This window comes from Ursus arctos, unplaced genomic scaffold (genome assembly GCF_023065955.2).
Source record: "Ursus arctos isolate Adak ecotype North America unplaced genomic scaffold, UrsArc2.0 scaffold_3, whole genome shotgun sequence".
Taxonomy (NCBI): domain Eukaryota; kingdom Metazoa; phylum Chordata; class Mammalia; order Carnivora; family Ursidae; genus Ursus; species Ursus arctos.
This window is the reverse complement of record NW_026622985.1, coordinates 91,701,393-91,708,743: the sequence shown is the minus strand read 5'-3', so window position 1 is coordinate 91,708,743 and position 7,351 is coordinate 91,701,393. Positions and strand designations below refer to the sequence as shown.

Genomic DNA, 7,351 nt, shown 5'->3' with positions numbered 1-7,351 from the left:
GCGGGGAGAGCGGCGCGGGGCGCGCGGGGCAGGGCGCTCCGAGGCCGGCGGCCGGACCGCGGGGCGCGGGGCGGACACCGGGGGCCTCTCGAGAGGCGCGCGTGTCCCCGCGATCTGCCCGGGCGTTTCTTCTGTGTTTCTTCAGCTCGCCACCTAAGCCTGCGTCTGGATCTGCGCGCCGCGAGTGTTTATCTTTGGCTGGTCTGTGTCTCTGAACGTCTGAGGTTTTGCGTTTGTGCGCTCTGTCCTCGGGCCTCCGTGCGCATTTCTCTCCCTTGATGTCCACCTGTCTCCATCTCTTAGGGCCTAGGAACGTGCATCCCTAAAACAGCATGGCCATGTCTCTCCTCTGTGTGCTGTTTGCTTCTGTGTTTTTAAAGTTCAAGTCGACTTCTATACCTTAGGGTATGTGTGCCTTCTGTATTCTTCCCAGGACGTGTGTAGGTATTCAAGTATCTGTGTCTCAGGCCTGCGAGTTTTCTCATGCTTGTATTTTTTTTTCCTGATTCTTGCAGGGAAACCTTATGTTTTGTTGGTCTCTGAGGCCATACTTGAGGGGGTCTGTCTTTATGCCTCTCCAAAGAGTTCAAAGAAAACCACAATGCTCTGTGGTGCAGCCACACAGACACAGTAAGAATCCCTCACCTAGGGGGACGGAGATTCTTGGTATGTTCATTCTAGTCAGATCACCGCCCCCCCCAACCTCACTCATTACCCCGGGGATTTCCAAGTAGAATCTGAATAGACTCTCTGGCTGTTTTGTTCTTGGGAATGCCATGGTCGATAAGCCCAGATAACTAGTGGGTCAGACCATTTTCAGATCACCATGCCCACTGACTGCTCCATTGATCCTGGCTGACCATGCCTACTAGGTTTTTGAAGACTTTGGGATAGATGATCATTCAGGTAGAATGGTGTCTTCTCCAATAAAGTCCTGAACACATCTCTGTGTTCAAAGAATGTGCTGCTTTGGTCATTATGGCTCTGAAGGGTCAAGCCCTAAACAGTTCAGCATCCTCCTGCCATCTCTAAGCTACTGCATTAAGGTGTGGGGGAAGCAGTGAGGAAAGCAGAATTAGGAGTTCAGGTCTGTAAGGGCAGGTCGAGCAAGGGTCCTAAGCTCAGCGAGAGGCTAAGAATGGGGAGCGTGGTCAATCAAAGAGTTTAAGGTAAAACTCTCTCTTTCTAGGCCAGGAGAGAAAACTCAGTCCAGGGCACAAGCGGGCCCTTGATTTCTGGCGGAGAGCAGAGTTAGTAAACTCCTAATCCTTGGGCAGAACCTGCGGATCCCGGTTCTTCCACGCTGCCTACCCTACCGGGAGTGGGCGATACTGTCGGAGGTGCTGGGGCTGCCTCAGAAACCAGCCTGGCTGTTCGTTCTGCTCCCCTCCGTCTTGACTTGGGTCCCCGCAGTGACGGCTCTCTGTGCCTTAGTTTCCTCTGAATGTCAGGTCGCACAGAACACACTCCTCTTGTTCTGCCAGCTCTGACCTCTCGGCAGTTTTTTTTTAAGTCACCACCCTTGATTCCGTGACTTCTGGGCCACCGTCCAGAGAGTTAAGCATACCAGGCTGGACCTGACTTTTCAGCTAGTGGTGAGATGTAGGAAAGTTAAAATGTATCCCTTAGGGGGCTGGTTTCCCCCAGGGAGCATCTCTGTCTGCAGGGTGGACACATTTGGGGACCAATCCATCCTCTAGGCTCCTCTTCCCCTCACTTTGCAAAGCACAGTTCTCGTTTTATTCTTCTTTTCCATTTCTGGATGCTTGCCCGTGGTGCCTGGGTTTCCTGATCAGGCATTTCATCCTATCCTAAGATTCTGATATTTCACTGGGGCTTATATTTCTTCTGTAAAGTCCTAGAGAGGAGATAGCATGATACAATGGGAAGAGGATAAGACTTAGATGCAGACAGGGTGGATTTGAATCCTGCCTTCACCACTCACTTAATGCAAAAATGGGGCATCTTAACCCTCCTGTGCTCCATGTCCCTCATGTCTTAAATGTGGGTAATTCTATTTAACAGTACTTGCCTCACTGGCTTGTTGTGGGGCTTCAGTAAGGTAGCATACAGAGGTCACCTTACGACAGGTGTAGAAGGTGCTCCATACGGGTTAGTTTCCTTTCCTAACAGTGCCTGATACTTATGCATGTTGAATGACTAAACTTACAATAACAAGGCGATAAGGGTTGGGAAAGGTAAGCAGATTCAACATAAAGTTATTTTTAAATGAAAGCTGTATTAGAAGGGGGAAGAAAAAGTATAGGTTCTGAAATTTGGGGACATTTTAATTGGAGAGAATGCCTTTGAGATCCAGCCACGGAGGGGGAAGGACGGGGAACTGTCCTGTGTAGTTCTGGGTATCAGGGCTAAAGGAATGGCAATGACCTTTTTAAAAGCGGGAAGGCATTGAGTTCTGCCTTGGGCTCGCTCCACCCTGACCAGACATCATCCCGTGTTATTGGCTGCTTGGTTTCTCACTTGGCTAACTCTGACTCTCAGCCGATCCAGGGCTAGGTCTTTGAATACTGCTCTGGCTTTTCTGACTCTGCTTTTTGCCTGATCCCATGATCCGTTTTTGAACCTTTTTGAAGTGACTTTGAACTCAGGTCTTAAGTTGGCTGACTGTGGTCTCTCCATCCTTCTCCTTTAAGTCTGCCTGACTTGGCTGCTGTGGTCCTCCGCTATCTGGTTCCGTTCTCATGAACATATTTTTCCTTTCCCGTCCTCGGTCTCCCTTTATTTCTTTTCTCCGCCTTTGCACATTGGCACTGGCCTCAATTTAGTGGTGTTCAAGGTATAGATATGAATTACCTAATTCATTTTTAAAAATTCATGTACTCAACATGCATTTTTTGGAAGCCAGATACACAAAGACTGAGTCTCTGCCCCAAGGAGCTCTCAGTCTAATCAAGGAGAGAAACGAGTACCAAATAATGATAGCAGAGTGTGATAAGTATTGAGATATACACAAAGTGCAATGGCAGGCATAAAGGACAGAGCGCTGCTTAGCGAATAAGAGAAATCTTAATGGATAAGGTGCTGTTTGAGTTGACTTGTCCTAAAATAATACTCTGTACCTGGTGGAGAGGGGAATAGAAGAAAGGCATACCAACAGTGGAAATGGGTTATGTAAAAATAGAAGCCTGAGAACATTCTACGCAGTGAAGGGCAAATAGTGTGGGCTTAACTTGAGGAATGGGGAAGGAATGGCAGAGAAGAAAAAGAAGAGAATGTTAACTATGTAGGGTGATGGATATGTTTCATAGCCTGATTTGGTGATCATTTCAAAACGTATACGCCTATTGCAACATCGAGTTGTACACATTCCATATATACAATGTTTATTTGCCAATCATACCTCAGTAAAACTAATGAAATCCTTTAGAGGAGCCCCATCTCTGAAAGTATAAAGTCTAAACTCAGTAGCATGCTGGGCTTACAAGCCCCTTCATCATCCAGTCGCCTGACTTCACACTCTCCCCCGGTCTGTGGGGGCTCCTAGTTTTTGAAATTTCTCCTGGAGGTGCATTCTTCACTTGGGTGCAGGTATCAGAGGAAAATATATATATGCCTCTGCAATTTATTCAATTGAATCTCTAAAATGTCTGGTAAGTCCTGAGAATGACCAGGTGTTGCCATGGAATGCTCATGGCTGTGCTGGAGAGACAGCAGGGTCCTACCCTGCATCGCGGCGAGCAATCCCCAGAATGCCATTAGTCACATTGTCTTGCTTTTTGGTGTGTGTTTAATTTTAGGAAGTTCCAGAAGTTTTCCACCCAAGAATCTTGGAAGATAAGGATGGGGATGGGGATGATCCCTTTTTGCAAAGACACTAAAACCAATGACATCTATTTAGAGGCGTTCTGGCTTTATCACCACGGTTCTCAAACCTGGCAAATCAGCACAATCTCCAGGAAAGATTATTTGCTTGCTGTTTGTTTTTAAATGCCCCATGCGATGAAGACAAGAAACCAGATTCGGGAACTGGGATGTGAGCAGCGGTTCTTTACCGGAGACTTCCATCACAACCACCTGGTGAGCTTTATGAATTTGCCTTTGCTCAAAATATATGGAGTTTCAATTCTGGAGCTGTGGGGTCAGGCAGTGCTACTGAAAAATAGCTCCGTGCTGATTTGGATGCCTAATGATCCTGGAGACCCTCTGATCTATAGCAGTGGTTTTAAAACATCTTTTATCCTACCTTCTATTTTCAAAAAAAAAAAAAAAATTCAACAAGCATCCCCAATATGCAAGTGTTTTATTTATTTGTAAACTATATAGATATGTATTTCTTTATAAGAGTGGGCCCAGGGTATCCTGTTGTCACTCTGCCCCTAGGTTCCCACTTACCTGCCCTTTCCTCCCTGGGGGAGTAGAGAGGTTGTGGGAACAAACAAGAGAGCCATGTATCACCATATCTCGGTTTTGATTGCGAGACACAGAGGCACAGAATGGAAGACAGAAAAATGGAGAGGAGAATAAAAACAAATAGGGAAATGCCATTCACGTGAGCAGAAATGTTCTTCCGCTTTTCTTATGATACAAATATTTTTGCCTCCTTGGCTCCCTCAAGGCAGGGATACTGGAGACATTAAAGTCATAGAGGCGAAACATTAAAAAGAAAAACAGAATTAGGAGGACAGTTTAACCCCATCCCTTTAGAGATGACCAAACAGCATCGGAGAGGTTGTGACTTACGAGATCACACTCCTAGCTCCGAGGCGGTGGCCAGCTGGGGCTAGCCTCCTCCCAATTACTCAGGCTTCCAACCAAGGTTATTGAATGCTTACTTTAGACTGTCTGTGTTCACAATCTCATTACGATGCATAAATTCAAGGTAGAATGCTTGTCGTTCTATCGGGAATGTGCAAAGGCAATTATGACACGGATTTTGCCTCTAAAGAACTTAGGGAATTTACATGGAAATGGCAAAATAATATTCCAAATGCCAGGGAAATTCAAAGGAAAGTATGATTAACGTGGGCCAGAGTGGTAGGGAAAGTTCGGAAGAGCTGAGTCTCGAGCTGCCTCTGGGTGCACGGTGTGGGTGTGTGTGGGAGATACATTTCCATGACTGGGGACGTGTATGCCACTCCTTAATACCCAGGTTCCCTTCCTGACACACATACACGCCTGACATTGGGAAGAACAGCACGTTGGAGAAGGAGGGGCTGAAGGGGAGCCTGAAGCCTTGAGACATCTGCTCGGGGATGTGTGGAGGTGGTGGAAGGCATTCCTACCTGAACAACCTTCATTCACCCTGTTGACCCAAATCAAGCCCCCACCAGAACGTTTCTGCACAATGTGCTTCTCTGACGGATTCACCACAGCACACAGAGATCTGGTTCCCATCGGAAGTTTATTCTGGATTTCCAGCTCCTGCAGGAAATGTGAGCCTCCTCTTCGGCAGAAGCTCTAGCACCATCTTGTGGAAATAAATGCTTTAGATCACAAGCCTTTCTGTTCCGGAAATATTAGTCTTCTTTAAAAAATAAATCTATCTTGCAACTCATTCTTGGCTCTGAATCATTCTTGGAATACACAACTTGTAAGTAACAAAAGGTATCTCCTATATTCTCGATCTTCGACGGCCGCGTTAGCAGCTTTCCATCAGTGACAGCTTTCTTATTTTCGGAATAATGACACATACTTAGGATCCAATATTCCCCCCAGCTCAGACTTGTTTCTTTTACGCTGTGTCCTCGGGTTTGGCTTTTAACCATGTCCCAAGGGATCCTGTCTCCTTTGAATTCAGCAAAGCAACTCTAAATCCCCAATGAGAATAAAGGAAAATAAAAGAAGAAACACTGCTCCCATCGTCCTCTTCGGTCTCCTCCAGGAGTTGGAAAGAGGAGCTCCCTTCACCTTTAAAGAGCTAATGTACTATTATGGGGAGCTCAGAGAAGAATTCATAGCTACCACGAACTTACAGAATCATTTCCTAGAAATTTAATTGGGTCCATTAAAAAAAACAATCCCCAGGAGTATGTTTCATTTCGGATGATAAATTCATTGCCTCATTGAATAACTAACGAGACTTCTAAATGCAAGTGCTCTACCCTCCAATGGAGAGGAAATAATGCCCAGTCTTCTCAAATCTTTCTTGCCCCAGGTTGGTCTGGGGGACCATCCGAAGGGGAACTTCGCGAAAGTTTGGGACGTCAACAGGCTGTCCTTGACCAGCGTCAGGCTTCATTAGAGCGTAAGGTGGATTTTGCAGAATTTAAGAAATGTTTTAACTTTTATCAAAAATCATATTTAAAAAAAGTTGCGCATTTACGTGTTCCAAAATTTAAAAGAACAAAAGTTTTCCCTTCACACATGTCCCCCAGCTATCCACTTCCCTTCCCTGGTCACTCTGATATTGCACGTTGTTTGTGAAATGCTTCCAAAAACATTCTGCGCGTATAGAAAATACATTACATCCATGATAGCCCACCATATATTTTCAAACCTGGGTTTCGTTTTGTTTTGCTTTGTTTTTGCTTAAATATATGAAGAGTGCATAAAGAGCTTCCTGGTTTATTTTTCCGCTGTGCAATATTCTAGTGAATGCAGGAGCAAGACTGAGCTAGCCAGTCTCCTACTAAGGTAGTTACCATAGTTTGGCAGAACAAACAATGCCGCAGTGAATAACCTTGGCATCTGTTGCTTTGCACACGTGCCAGTCCACCTGTAGGATATATTCCTGGAAGCCAAATTGCTGGGTCAAATGGTATGTGCATCCGTAATCGTGGGAGGCGTTGGCAAATCGTTCTCCACGGAGGTCACTCAGACCAAATTAAGGCAACGTATGACATGCCATGCCCTCACTACCTGTTTTTAAAACCTTTTGGTTTTTGCCAACCCGATAGTCAAAATACGATATTTCAGATAGTTACTACGATAGTTTTCATAATTTTTTTGTTATGAATCTGATTATACGAACTCAAATTTTTCACGGTCCCCAGTCACCCAATCAATTCTCTTTCTCCAAAGCTATGTTGGTAAAACACTGGTTTCTTAAAAATTTCGTTTCTTGAATAGGTAAAAACGGCTCAAATTTCTAGCAGCTTTCAAAGTATTCTTTGACGTTCTCTCCTTCCTCCTTGTCCCCAGTGTTGGATTTGTCATGTGCTAGAAAAGATTAAGCTCCAGAGCTCCTACCAAGGGCCCCTTCTGAGGCTCTCAACTGATTATGTAGTCATGAGTTAACATTCTTTTTCTTGAAGAAGCTGCCTCAAATTTTATAAGCTTCAGCATGGATATGCTCCTACTTGTCACCATCATCTCCATTTCTAGCCTGCTTGTTGTCTTGAGTACTCCTCCAGAATTATTTTATGCACATATAACTACATACAGATATAGG

General features: G+C 45.2%; 1 long non-coding RNA gene across 1 annotated transcript; it reads left to right on the top strand.

Moving 5' to 3' along the window:
* The first annotated feature begins 141 nt into the window (after nt 1-141).
* LOC130542095 (uncharacterized) lies at nt 142-5,506 on the top strand. Its single transcript, XR_008956398.1, has 3 exons — nt 142-201; nt 3,759-4,038; nt 5,111-5,506. It is a non-coding gene; the product is annotated as an uncharacterized LOC130542095 (long non-coding RNA).
* Nucleotides 5,507-7,351: the final 1,845 nt, after the last annotated feature.